At 38.9% G+C, this 15,253-nt stretch overlaps 1 protein-coding gene across 8 annotated transcripts in view; it reads left to right on the top strand.

The window, feature by feature from the left end:
- The window catches only part of LOC101837871 (muscular LMNA interacting protein), a 248,602-nt gene that overhangs the window by 85,489 nt on the left and 147,860 nt on the right, over positions 1 to 15,253 (top strand). The window lies entirely within an intron of this gene.

Genomic DNA, 15,253 nt, shown 5'->3' with positions numbered 1-15,253 from the left:
CTGTTCAGCTTTTTATTATACCAATCACAGCAATACATCTTCACACAGTGTACAAATATCCCACAACACTTACTCATGACACCAGCCCACTGGCACCTGTGAGAGGAATATCACTGGAAATGTTGCACCATAGTGGTTAATATCATAGTACTACACAGCCTGAAAGACCTGGACTGTGCCAAGCCTATACTTTGCCTTGTGCGCGACCTTGGGGAAGGCGAGGTTGCTATTGTTGAGCATCAGAATTTCCCCTTTAAAATGTGGATAATGCTAGTGTTCAGCTCATGGTTTCTATGAAGACTGACTGAGAAGGCACTCAGAAATACTTTTCATACAGGGAAGAGTAGGTGCATGCTAGCTTGAATTTCATGTTCAGTATTATATTGTGATTATCATTTCTATTTCTGGTGAAATCAGAATTCAGTGGGGGATATTTCGAGATGGCAGGTTTCTCATTTATAACTAGGATACACAGGTAAACAAAAGCAATCCACGAGATTAAGCAGTGAAAACCAGCAGGGCAAGTCTGAACAGCCTTGAAAGCACAGCTGCAGTATTCTGTGAGAAGCCTTTAACTTGCCAAGTGTTGATCCTTTCTTTTGAAAAGGTCATTGTGTAAGGAACTGCCTACCAGTGCTTACCCTCGTACAAGCATCTATTCATGTCCATTTGCTTATTCATGCTTCTGGAGTGCCAGCTTCTGATCAAAGCCTTCAGTTTCTTTTCCTCCAAAAGGCATTGGATAAGTAAACCAAATTCTACCTTTTTTTTAATTAAATGTAGATGGCTACAAGTCCAAGATGCTCTGGAATTCTAAAGAAGAAATTTTGAGGTTACATTCCAGGCACTCTGTGTTCTCTCCCAGATGTGTCACCACAGCCTGAGTTCTACACTCAGCTTCCCATACTGCATTCTATGAGTTAAGCTATTAAAAATGTTCAGGGGACACTGTAGTTTTCAGCCTTCATCTTCCCATATGATTGTTTTCTAACAACTTTTATTCCTTGGTTATGCAATATAACTAAATCTGAAGGCTATGAAAACTCCTTGTATATTGCCCGTTTCATATCTCCATATTTTGTATCTGAATACTAGACTTATGTTCAACTCCCCATTTAGCCTTTTTTTCTTGGATATCTGAAAGATCTCTTTAAACACACCCAAAATGAAACTCTAATATGTTCTTTCTTTAATTCAGTTGCCATGGAGTTTATATGTAATAGTTCACCCTCATCATAGTAACCCTTTGCACTGATAGGACAAAATGTTTGACAAAAGAACTTGTGGAAGGTGGGCTTTCTTTTAATTGACCACGCGAGAGTCCAGTCCATGTGTTGGGGAAGGCATGGCAGCAGGAGCCTTGAGGCAGGTGAAGCAGAGAGAGAGGGACACTGATACTCAGTTCCCTTTTCATTTTTATTTAGTCCAGGACCCTGGCCCATGGATTGGTGGTGCTGCCCACATTTCGGGTCTGTCATTTTATATTAATTACCTAATATAGGAATTCCCCACAGTCACTCATTGCTGTTAACACAGGATTTAGCACAGTATCTTGAATTGGGATAGTGCTCAATCAATATTTATTGAGCAAACTACAGTAGGCAATGAATGCAACGGAAAAGACAGAAAGAAGGAATGGTTTTCAGAAGGCCCAACTACCTTACAACCTGGAACTTTATCACTTCTGAGCCTGTGAGGAAAGAACATGAAGAGAAGTTAAAGAATTACCCTAAGTTTTTAAACTGCAGAGGAAGTAGAAGATTGCAATTGACTGCAACTAGATTTGGGTCCAGACGGTCTATTTGAGTCCATTCTGATGACTCGGTGACTCGGGGGAGGTGGGTGCTTTTGGAGAACTGACAAAGGCGAAGAGGGTAAAATAATGGTAAGGACCAAGAAACTGCAGGTCACTGATGGCCACTTTTAAAAGCTGTTGTATTCTCCCGATTCTTCACCAAGGGGCAGTTATTGATGATTTTGGTGACATAGTGAGGAGGAAGACAATCCACATTCAGGGCCCACATGCTTATATCTGTAGCAGGGATACCAATACTACTAGTCAAAATAAAGACATGTTGAGTTTCCACAAGCTGATGTTGCCAGTTAGTGACTCAATTAAGAAAAAAAATATAAGAAAAGATATTTTCAGATACTTTTGGGAAAGATACCTTGTTTCCTTCTTTCTTTTCTTCTTTTTCTTTTCAAATTCCTCTACTGTGTGAGACTCTAACCCTGTATCAGGAAATCTGTTCCAAGTGGGAGGTGGCCTGTCTACATGTTCTGAAGTCTGTTTGGGGGACATGTGCAAAAGGAGAACACCTGGATAGGCTGAACTTGCTAGACACCTCCACTTAGAAGGTGCATTTCCACTGGGAGCCTGCACAGAAAGCCATGGGGTTATTATTTATTTATATTTTTTGCTTTAGTTCCAAGAAAAAATGCAACATTTTTAGGATAACATATTCTGCACTTTACATATTTGGTTTAAGCAAGATGGTTGAAGAATTGAGGTGAAATAATCTGTTTCTCTGAAGAAAATATAAGGGAGTGAAAGGTGTGTGTGTGTGTGTGTATTTTTCTCTAGATGCTATGATTTTAATATCCCTTTTAAAAGTACCATTGAAATTTAATTGATGTCTTGAGAGTGATGAAAGGTGGAGCCTTTAAGAGGTGGTTGGGTTGTAATGACTGTATTATCACAGTGAATTAACTCACCTGTCAAGATGGAGATTTCTGTCCCGACTGGTACTGCAGACATTTAGTCCTAAATAAACTCACAGAAGCTTATATTAGTTATAAACTGTTTTGCTTATGGCTCAGGCTTCTTATTAGGTAGCTCTTTCTTAATTATTAACCCATTATCAATTAATTAATTAATTAATTAACGTATTAATCTATGTATCTCCATGTGGTTTTGGCTTCCCGGAGAATGTCCAGGTGTCCTATCTTTCCAGTAACTACATAGTGTTTCTCTTCATGACTCACTCTCTGTGTTCCTCTTCCCAGATTTCTCCTAGTTGGGCAGCACCACCTATACTTCCTGCCTGGATCCATCCTGCCTGTCCATTGGCCAAAACAACTTTATTCATCAACCAATAAGAAACATACATTCACAGAATGCAAAATGACATCCCCCATCACTTACTCCAGAGGAGGTGGGATTGGATGGGTTTGACCTTCATGCCTTTCTTGTCTTGCTCATGTCCCCTTCTTCTGGTGTGTTATTGTATAGCAAGAGGCCCCACCAGATCTGTTGGTCTTTCCAGCCTTTCCATCTGAGTCAGATAAACATTTGTTGTTAGTAACTTACCCAAATCTCTAGTATTTTGTTATAGTAGCAGCAAACTTAGACACTAAGATTCTGTGGTGGATGAGACAGTCTTGCTGCCAGAGATCACAATGTGATGGATCTTAAAACAAATGTTACTCATTGCCTTTCTTCCTAGTTCATTCTTTTAATTATGGGGGCATCACAGAATGAGTCCCCCAATGCATGCCTGCTCCCAGGTGTTGAAATAGACTGGGTCTCAGTGCTAGTGGGAATTTTTTTCCAGTTACTAGTAACCCCCAAACATTTATGTCAGAAGAATCAGCTACTGCTCTTGAATAGATTAAATTATGCTGATTGCAGAGGGCTCATAACTTGTACTTTTGTCATACTTTTGTTCCCACAATATAATTTTCACTTATATACATATTTTACATGATGCATTCATGAAGAAGTATGTGCTTATTGAAAAAAGCATTCATAGAGTGGAAGAATGAGGTGATATTATTTTATGGATGTGTGCATAGAGCTGGGAGATGATTCTCTGTGTAAGCCTTTGAATGCAGAGATCACAACTTGCACATCCTCTGTGCTCAGACTCAGGCAGAAAGTCACTTTTCAGTGTTTAGTAGATCCTTCAGTGCTTTGTGAGTCCTTGGCACGGCAGAGGACACTGATCTACCACATAGGAGTTTCTTCATTTTTCCAAATGAGCACACTCAGTATTTTAAAGTATTCGTTCATATTAAAGATGTGGGGAGAAATTGGACTACATGGGGGTGGGGAGCAACCTTCAAAAACAGAAAATTAAAAATTTAGAGTGAATTATGGTGGATTTTAAAGTTGTAAATTATGTTGCCATATCAAAAGTTTAACATAGATGTCTTTATTTTTAGAGAACCCATTTTTTCCCCTAGTAGTTAATGAAAGACTGCAGGAGCAAGGAGTTAAAAGATACAAGTGAATTTGTAGAGACTTTCCATATAGAGGTATGTTGAATCACTCAAGTTAATTTTAATAGCTAAAGGTCCCTTAAATATAGTGATAGGTCAACAAGGCTGAAACATCTATATTCAGGATATTGGCTGACCTTGAATTTTGAACCATCTCTTATTGCATTTCACCTTATTGATGTTGTGTCTCAAGGCCACAGAGTGAATTTTTTTTGTAAGATTCAAGTCCACATCTTTTGTTTTAACAAGTGCAGATGTGTTGAGTATGTATTTGTTTTGGTCAGTCCTAGGAGAGTGGAATGGCCTGGGATTTAGGACAGGCCCGTTTGTGGGTGGCTAATAGAGTAAAACTTCTGACTCTGAGACTGTTCCTCCTACCAAATGCTTCCACGTGGTCTTTTTAGTCTCCTAAGAATAAGCCTCAAACTATATCCCCCAAATAGACTGTAATTACCCATAATTCCAAATACACTTGAAGAATTTGATCAAGCCCGAATTAAGCCCAATATTGTGCTTATTTTCTTAAAATTTGCACTGAGCATACTTCATTATATTATTGAACTTTCTTGTTTGAACTTCTGTGGAACTTCAGTATTCTCAAATCATGATGCTGTAACAAGACTAGGTTGACAATATAGTCTCTGGAAGATGTTGGGCTGAATTCAGCACCTTGTCTTTAGTCCTGAATGGAACCTGCTCACAACAACAAGATCCCCCAGTGCCTACATGCACTGCCACAGACAGTTTTCCTATTCATCTTTGCCAACGGTACCTCCATCCTTTCAAAACAACCAACCTTGTTCCTAACATGGAAGCATCATTCTTAGAAAAAGTAAAATGAATAGAATGACTATCAGTTTAAATTTATTTTCTCCTTCATTATTTCTTGTGCTCTTGTGGTTGTAGAAATACAAGTAAGTGGTCTCAAACTCTATCAGTCATCATAGGAAATCTGATTCTTGGGTGAGTTCAGCTTTTGCCTTAACCTTTCTTTTGGTGGTAATCTCCTTTAGCTCTTAAATCAGAAAATGCTCAGCCATGTGGTGGTGGTACACGCCTTTAATCCTAGCCCTTGGTAGACAGAGGTAGGCAGATCCCTGTGAGTTCGAGACCAGCCTGGTCTACACAGAGGAACCCTGTCTTGAAAAATCCAGAGAAAAAACAAAACAAAACAACAGAAAATGCTCAGAATGCAGTATCTGCATCTCATGAGGATTTATTGGATACTTGTGCTGTATTCTGTACAATAGATATAGTACAGATACTGACTCTTAGAGTCTGCTAGATTAAAAAGAACTCAGAAGATGGCACCCCACACTCCTCCCCAGCATCCAGCTCTTACATTCCTTCTGCCTCAGTTTTGATGGTCCCTGAATTTTGATAGGGTGTAGGGGGCAATGGGGAATGGTGCCTAGGGGTAGAGGGGTAGGGAGACAGGGTACTAGGGAGTAAGGAGGTGGGGGACTGTGGGGTGGAGAGATTGGTTTATAAGAAAACAAAAGAAAAAGACATGAGGTTTAGAGGAGACATGTTGGGGGATATGGGAAAAGTTGAAGAGGGGAAGCAGAAATGGATATGCCATATTTCATTGTACATTTGTATGAAATTCTCAAGAAAAATTTCATTCACACTCACATGCACACACATATGTATGCATATGCAACCCACCCCCAACTGTTTAATAAAAGAAAACTAAAATCAAAATACTCAGTCCTTCTGCCTCCATAACAGGGTGATTGTCAATCTTAGTCTTGATTTTCTGCTTAAAATTTAATTTTACTTTTGAGTTAGAATGGCTTCTTTTGCCCATTAAAATAATGCAGATTAGATCTGGAATGTCTCCTATAGGCTCATGGTTTGAATTTGGTCCCCTCCTGGTGGCATTATCCTGGTGACAGTAGGCCAGGTTCAGCTTTTAATGGTTACATTTGCTCCTGCTTCAAGGCTGCCATCCTGAAGCCATGAGTCAAAATCAACATTTTCTCCCTTCTGTTGCCTGTGAGTTATTTTGTCACATCAATACAAAAGTAAGTAGCTACAGACGTCAGTCTTTTCAACATCAAGACGGCCTTCCATTTGCAGCTATCCCACAGTGCTGAAGATACTAGGCAAACATGCTACCACAGAGCCACTTCCTCATCCCAAGGCAGTTATGTCTGGCACAGCAGCTGTATGGGAAGCAGTCATCATGGGTACTGAGCACTAGTGGTGTGCAGGGTGCTCTCTGTGTATGTGTTTGCATGTGTCTGATACAGAGGGATTTGCACACCTATTCCCACATAACTAACGTAGGAGCTTCTGCCTTGCATGCCCTTGAAACTTATAAGCAGACCTCAAATTCTAAGTCAAGTATTCAGGAGATGATCTATAACTTTGCTCAACATAAATTTTAATCTTGCATGTTTGTACAAGTCAAATTGCTGCATTTTTCCCAATCACTTTTATGTGTTTCTTTTTTCTTTTTCTTTTTTTCTTAGAAATAGTGTTCTATGTATTTCAAAATCACAGAATAATTGAAATTTTAGGTTAGTTATATCTTTGTTTTTTTGGGGGACTATTCTATGTGCCATTGATGTCTCAAAATATGCCTATTTTAAATCCACTAAATGCCAGGTACATAACTCTTCCCTTTTTGGTGATAAATCAGAATGTCTCCTGGCATTGCTAAATGTACCACAGGGGAAGAATCTTCTATGATTAGAAGACTCTTGGATGATGAGTGAAAGTTGAGCCATCATAATTCATACAGAAAATGCCTGTATTTTCTATAGATATCCTGTTATACTTTGTGATTTATTCCTAAAAGCTCATGCAATTCACAGGATTACAAAATTGATTTACATTATTTTTGCTTTTTAATATACTTACTGGTATGGAAATCTCAGTAGTATAAAAATCTCTATTGCTTTTAAAGAAAGAAATCGGATCACTAAAGCCCCTTTAATCTCTTTAGTCTTTGAACTGAACACCATCAATTTTTTTTTCTGTTGAATATCAATAAACATGCTTGATGCAAGCATTCTTCTTTATTGACAGGACTCATTCAGCATTTGAATGTGTGATGAAATGGTGAGTGGGAACAGATTTCTTTTAAAAGGAACATGAATAGAAGACTGTTAGGATTAATCTTGTTTGTAAGAGAAAAGGAAAGATATGTTTTCAAAAACTCATAGGTAAAAGCCACGGACTTCCAGACAAATGGTCACATTCCACCCGGTGAAATATATCTGTCCCCCTCCTGCAGTGGGGACCCAGCACCAACTGGATCTTCCCAGTTGGGAGCCTCCAGGGGCTCAGCCTCCTCTCCTAGGGTAATTCTTGCAATTGCCCAACCCTCAGATCTGCAGTTACAACTCTTTTAACAGCCCTCAGGTCTGCAGTTACAACTCTTTTAATTACAACTGTTACCTATTGTTTCAGAACATGTAGAGGTTGAGCGCATTTGAGTTTTTTATTTTAATTCTGCCTCTTTTTTTTTTTGTACTTAACTACTTTTATGACTTCTAGTTCTTCAGTTCTCAGAATCCTTTCTCTAGCCATCATACTGGGCAGCATCTGAGCTTATGTTTTTGAATGCAAATCTACCAAGACAGTGTTCAGAAGAGAAAGGGCAGCTAAGCGAAGCACTGATAACTTGTTAGCTTGCAATTTCTTTACATGACTTTATTAGGATCTAGACCCAAATGCCCAAGAGAGTACTAAGAATACAGTGGGGCCCAGTTTCAAAAGGAGGCTTCTCTAGTTATCTTTCCTGTCCTTTGTGTTCGGTTTTTTGCGCGCCATCACTGTCATTTCTGCGGAACTGTCAGTGTTTCCTCTAGGACTTCTAGACTAAAGCAGAATCAAAGAAAAGGGACTAGTTCTTTTGCATGTTAGTTGAGTGCAATTTTAGGGCAAATCATAATTACTGGCTTACTAATAGCATAGAGTATGTTCTTCAAATGGAGGTAAGAAATGGTAGATTTTTGTGCTTTTATACACCTTGGTGTACTATATTTCTCTAAAGGAACAGAACTAATAGAGTGAATATATATTATGTCTCAGCAGTCCCCAGTATGCTGCTGCAGTCTTGGAGGATTCGTGGAGAGCTTTTCATCTTCAGTCTACAGTAGAATCTTGAAAATGTAGGTTCTAGCAAAGGAATGCCTCAAATGCCTCAGCAGCAGTGTAGATGAACTTGCCAGTGAGAGTGAGGACAAGCAGGCGAAAGCAAAAGCTTCCTTCTTCCACATCCTTTTATATGGCCTGCCACTGAAGATGTGGCCCAAGATTTAGAGTATTCCCACTTAAATAATCCAATAAAGAAAAAAGTCCTTCACAACTATGTGCAACTTCTTGGGTTTTAGTTGATTTCTGATGTGGCCAAGATGAGTCACTAGAATGATTGATATTGAGTAATTCCAAGATAATACAATATTTGATGTTAAAAAACATTTTATTTAATCTTACTGGTTTACTAGTAGTTAAGTCATGCCACAAAAATCAGGTGGGTTTTGTAGAACTTTTTTAGTGGCATTTTTCCAATCCAAATATACACATATGAAATTACACATACCTTCAATCTAACAAAAGAAGTGTTATAATTGCCTTTTTAATAATAGTACAATAATAGAAATATAAACACCACTGCAATAGAATTACTATAATAATGAAGGATATGGTTTTCAAAGCAATTGTACAGCATGGCTTTATGGAGAAGATTTACAGAAAGTATGGTTCCTTTGTCCTCTGTCACTTCAGTGTATGGACTGAATGGTTTCATTACAGTGAAGGAGGAGCATAGAGATATCAAATTTCAATGCTTCAAAGAATTCTGGGATCATCTGCTCCAGTAATTTTCAAACTTATGAACCACAAGCAAAGAATGCATGTTCAATTAGAACTCTGTCATAGCCTTTAAAATAGATCTTATTCAAACATTTTCTAATGAATTTGTTCTGTTCTGCTTTCTAGTTAAAACATATTTATTAGAATGCTTTCTACGGCTGTGTTTTCCTTACAATGAGATGAGCCATTTTGATGGAGAGAGCATGGTTCATAGAATGTTCACTACTTGACCCAACACAGACACATTTGCCAATACCTGAGAATCATTTAATGAGGTAACTATAAGTTCTAGCACATAGAAACATAAAAAGATAATGGCCTGCTATTACACGATGACAATGGTGACTTGGACGACAACATGATAATGGTGATATTAGTCATGATCCTAACGCATTATGGTGGTGTTAATAATGATAGTGTTGACAGTAATAACAAAAATATAAATTAAAATAATTTATTTCTTGGATGACAAGTTTTGAATTATTTTGTCTTTTTACAGAAGCAATTTCCTATATTACCCAGATAATATACATTTAATAGTCTTCCTTTGGCTTGTTATCAAAATTCCTTCTGAGGATCTGAAAAATACTGTGAGATAGAAGAGGTCTTGATGTTTAAGGCCTAGTCACTGAGTGTTGGGAGCTATTTTGGAGGATGCTCTGGCCTACTTCTTTGAAATCTGCATACTGAAGCCTCTAATCTCATGGTCTGTCACTATTTTTTTATTTTATTTTTTATTTATTTATTTATTTTTTAACATGTTTTAAAATTTTAAATAGCTTGTTTTACATGTCAATCCCAGTTCCCTCTTCCTCCCCTCCTCCTACACCCCCCAACATCCCCCCCATCCTCCCACCCTGTTGCCAATTCCTTCCGCATAGGGGATATCTAGAGTCTATCATTTCATTCAGGGTAGGGTCCATATTTTTTTTCATGCTGGACAGCTCCCTGGAAAATGCCTGTGGAGCATTTTCCCTTTTGCATTTCCTTCAGATCCTATCACCTGTGTCCATTGAAGCCTTCACCTATGTGAAGCTTGATGGTGAGTTCTAGACATTTTCTTCAACCCTAATACGCTTCTAGGAAATGTTTGCCTTGTTTTTGGAGTTTAAAAAAAACACATCTCCAAAGATTAAACAAAGAAAGAATTTTTGGCCTATACTAATAAGAGTTCTTATTAACTGATAATTTGTGCTATATCTATGGCCTAAAAACATATCCTTCATTTCTGCCACCCATGGACTCTGAATGTGTCTTAAAGTAAATTAGATTCACCAGGAAACTTAGCATCCATTTCTTCCCTCAGTTATAAATTCACAAAGGTACCTGTCTCTCCTTTTAAATTGGTTTCCCTAGCAACAGAAACACCCCGAAATGATCAGAGCCGTTTGTCATTTTTGAAGTTTGACTTTCTGACAAAGCTACCTGACTCAGGGGGATGAGGAAAACATCATCTAAACACAAACACTTCCAAAATATGCCAATGGTGAATTACAGATGGAAAGAACGCTGAGGTGACTTCTCTGTAGATCACATGTCAGCCCCCATTAGCACCACCCTCCTTCGCCAACTGGCAGAGGGAAATATTTTTTGAAGTAGCTATCTTTGTAGTGGAGAACAGATGGGGGTGATTCTCAAAGTGGATCAATTACCATAAAGATATATTCTGGGCAACAGTGGGTAGACAGAGATAGTGAAGACTGCAGCAGGCACATGAAGTGAACTCACCTTGTAATGGCTCAACCTTGCTTATCTCCAGGCTAAAATAAACACATGAGTCACCAAAGACACATCATGGGAACACAGACACTTGTCTACTCACAGTCAGACAGGGAAAAATGAGAACAATGGGAATTTCCAGACCACCTTTTCATTTGTTTTACTGCCTTTACACTAGGATGAATCAGAATATTTAGAATGTATCCCTGGCACTTTCTCAATACTGCGTTGATGTGTTATTTTCTAGTGATCAGTCAGAACCGCATTCATTTTGAGTTTTACTCCTTTCTAAAATCCTATTCCAGCTCTTGTAACTAGAATACAATGAAAAAGATGTAGATTAATTGGTATGGAAAGACGGGTATAGTAAATCTGTACGCTTTTTAATATAGTTATCTTCTGCCCTTTAACAAAAGTGAGAAAAAGATTTACAAAACTTACTGAAAACTTTGAGACCTATAGCAACCCCGAAAAAGCAGAGTGGATGCTCCAAATGGGGTCTCCGTCAAAGTTCTCTCTTAATGAGTTTGCACTATTGTTGCAATATTAATGACAGAAGAGTGACAGACAGATGAAGCATGTCTGGAGGGCCTAGCAACATCTAGAATGATGGTAGGCATCATATAGTTTTACCTGACAAAAAACAAAACAAAACATGTCTGAACAGCAAGGGTCTTAACTTTTATGCTCTTAGTACCCATTGCTAGGAGTAGAAGAAGATAGTTTTTTTTCTTCTTAAAAAGGAAATTTTGAATATCTTTGTTGTGGTGCAAGGGAATTAATTTCCTGAACTTGATACAGATCATATTTCTTAGGTTAGTCATAGAAGAAATGAAAATGAAGGGTTCTGCAAATATTTAGCAAGAATAGATCATATGCAGGCTTAATATTACAATTAGTATTTTGAAAGTGTGTATGGACACTATGGTGGTCACAAAGACATAGTTCATTCTTAGATAAGGACCTTGCTGTTGAACCAATACAATATAGGATATAGTTTGAAGTTTCTACCTGATGCCTCTTTGGGGATGACTAAACCACAGAATGATACTTTTCTGAGTTCATAGCATCCCTGTGCAGCCCATAACAGGTAAAGCATTGGCTAATTTGGCTGGGTATGATATACTTTTATTTGGTAATGATTCAAGCCAGCACACATTAGGAGATATATCCATTAGGGAATTCTCAAGTTCCCTGCTCAGTTAGCCCAGGCTTTGGTAGATCTGTATTTCAGTTCATTTTTTTTCCTTTGTCTGACTCTGTTTCTGTCCCCTTGTGATAGTTAATTTTAACTGTCTACTTGGTTGGATTAAAACCCTCTAGTAGATTAGTGAAGTACAACTTTGGGGTTCTGGGAATATAGTCATGAAGGCATTTTAAGAGAGGATTAGATCATGGGGGACCTTGCCTAATGAATAGATCCATCTTTTGATTTATTCTGAATATGATGACATTATTGGAGATGGCAAAAAGTAGGAAGTCTTCAGGGAGTAGGTCTTGCTCAGGTGAATTCTTGTGTGTTTCCTGTTTCCCATGGAGTGGACAACTCTCTGCCATAAGCTTCTATCATCATGTGTTCAGCCTGTGTGCATGGGACAAGGGGCCAGAGGCTATGTTCTCTGAAATTTGGCACTATGTGCTCTTTTAACTTGGTTGCTTAGGCCTTTGGGTTACAGTAATGCAAAAATAAGTCCCGTACCCCATCCTCTCACCTGCATTTATTTACTCCTCAAAATAGCTGGCATCCCTAACATGTCTTGGGTTTGTTTCTTGCATTCCCTGTCATGAAGCAATTCAAGAGACAAGGCGATGCTCTGTGGATTATTGGCGAGGTGTGACAGAATATGCATACTACATGCATTCACATGAGAGGAAGATGTTTAATCAGGTCAAAAATGTGAGTGGCCTGCACACGTGATTTTTTTCATAGAATAAGATATGAAAGTGCATGATGGAGCAGGAAGATGAGTCAGGGGAAGAATAGAGGAGAACAAGAAAAGAGATGCCATAATAGAGGGAGCCATTATAGATCTAAAGAGGAATCTGGAACTAGGGAAATATCCAGAGATCTATAAGGATGTCACCAACTAACAATCTAAGCAATAGTGGAGAGGTTACCTTAAATGTCCTTCCCCGATGATGAGATTGATGACTACCTTAAATGCCATCCTAGAGCCTTCATCCAGTAACTGACACAAGCAGAAGCAGACACCCATAGCTAAACACTGAGCCGAACTCCTGGAATCCAGCTGCAGAGAGAGAGGAGTGATAAGCAAAGGGGTCAAGACTGGCTAGAGAAACCCACAGAAGCAGCTGACCTGAATGAGGGGGAGCTCATGGGTCCCAGACTGATAGCTGGGAAACCAGCATAGGACTGACCCAGAACCCCTGAACATGGGTGTCAGTTAGGAGGCCTGGGCAATCTAGGGTCCTCTAGTAGTGGATCAGTATTTATCCCTAGTATATGAATGGATTTTGGGAGCCCATTCCCCATAGAGGGATACTCTCTCAGTCTAGACATATGGGGGAGGGCCTAGGCCCTGCTCTAAATGACATGGTAGACTTTAAAGATCCCCCATGGAAGGCCTCACCCTCCCTGGAGAGCAGACTAGGAATGGATAAGGGGTTGGTGGGGGGCAAGGGAGGAAGGCAGGAAGAAGGATCTTGTGTTGACATATAAAACAAGCTTGTTTCTAATTTAAATAAAAACCATGGAAAAAAAGAAGTGCCAAGATAATAAAGCAGAGAGAGCCAAAGAACACAGTGAAGCTATTATGAGAAGACTGTCCTGGCTGGACACAAGGCTGCACAGTAGGCAGCAGTTAGAAATCCTTATTAACTAACTTCCGGTTAGTTATGGGTGTAGACAACAGAGAAAACACCAGGGAAAGGGTTTACTTCTCTTTCACATAAAATGATTGAGGTTCTGCCATGGTCAGTTCTGAGATCCCTTGTGGTTTCTTCCTGATCATCTATTCATCACCATTCTGTTATCTCTAGAGTGAAGCCCTGTCCTTAGGATCTAAAAATGCTTTTGAATTTGTAGTCACCACAACCAAATTCAAGATGCTTGAATTCAGGGTGAGAAAAAGACAGGCGTACCATGTCATTTTAATGAAGCTTGCTTCTAATCATGTCTCAGTGCTAATAAGTTGGCCACAGAGCCCTACATACTCATCAGGGTGGCTGCAGGCTATAACCTTTAGAGGATGCAGTGACATTCGCATCTTAAAACAATTGGTTTAAAATTGCACATTAAATGTAATCTACTGTTTCATAAAATGAAAACATAAAGGTTAAAACATGGTGTTTTGAACCAGAAGGTGGCAACAATATATTACTTGAAATTACAGAGAAATATGTGTGTTGAATGTCAAAAGACTGTAGTTCTGTCCCATGGGAGATCATTACTAATCATTTATGATGTGTGACCTGTTTCCCATGTACCAGGTATGACAGAACACTTTTTCTCTGTCATTGTATTTGACAGAGCTTATGACATCATTTTAATGAATGTTATATTATAGAAGATGAAGAAATGGAGGTTTTGAAAGTGAAGAAAATTGATCAGGATCATAAAACTTGTGTGCTTGTAGAAAACGCGTGCCATTCTGGCTTCCACTTACATTATGGTGTTCATTTGAAGGTCAAAAGGCAAAATAGCACATAGGAAAACCTGCAGGTCAAGGCAGATATGGACATAAGGGTAGATTGTGAGATTCAGCCAGCTCTTTTAAGTGCTAGAACCATGAGAGAAGAACAAAGTTAAAGAGGAAAGAACTCAAAAATTGGAAGCAGGTGGGTGGCATGTCTACATTGTGTCTAGGATGAAGGGACCCAGCCGAAGTCATTGGAAGAAAATCAAAGAGGGAAATGTCAGTCAGGCCCAAGAGAAAGATTTCTGAAGAGGAAAGGAGTTTAAATATCTACAGCACTGAGTTTTATGAAAGCAGAAAAAAAAGCCAATGGTTTGATTAGTAGAAGGTTCTATATTGATTATCATTATAATGTGGGCTGTGGGAGCAAACGATCTGTTGAAACATGTACAGCAACTATAATGCTAATAACAGTTGACAGGAGAGAGAATAAGAAAGGAATGCTGTGGACCAGGTGCTGCTCCCAAGGCTTGCTGTGACATCACTACTCTGACCATTTCTGTGTTATGCGTAGGAATGATGAGCAGTGAGACAGTAACCTGTCCAAGGTCACACGGTTCTTCAGTGGCAGAGTTGACTGCTGAATTCTTCCTTATGACTCTAGGAAAGTGAATGCAATTTTTGTTGTTGTTCTTTCTCTGTTTGCCTTTCTTTTTTGGTGTAGGATGTTGACCTCAGTGTCTAGTGAGGCCTATGGACTACCACTGAGCTGTCTCCATCTAAAGGCTTCTTTGTTTCTATTTTTGTAAAAGGATGGAAAAAAAGCCCATAGATTTCCCCCCAAGATATAGTGATATTGGGTCATTTTTATAGGAAATATTAACTGTATT

This window comes from Mesocricetus auratus, unplaced genomic scaffold, assembly GCF_017639785.1.
Source record: "Mesocricetus auratus isolate SY011 unplaced genomic scaffold, BCM_Maur_2.0 Super-Scaffold_100691, whole genome shotgun sequence".
Classification (NCBI taxonomy): Eukaryota; Metazoa; Chordata; class Mammalia; order Rodentia; family Cricetidae; genus Mesocricetus; species Mesocricetus auratus.
The sequence above is the reverse complement of the archived record's forward strand: the minus strand, read 5'-3'. Positions and strand labels throughout refer to the sequence as shown.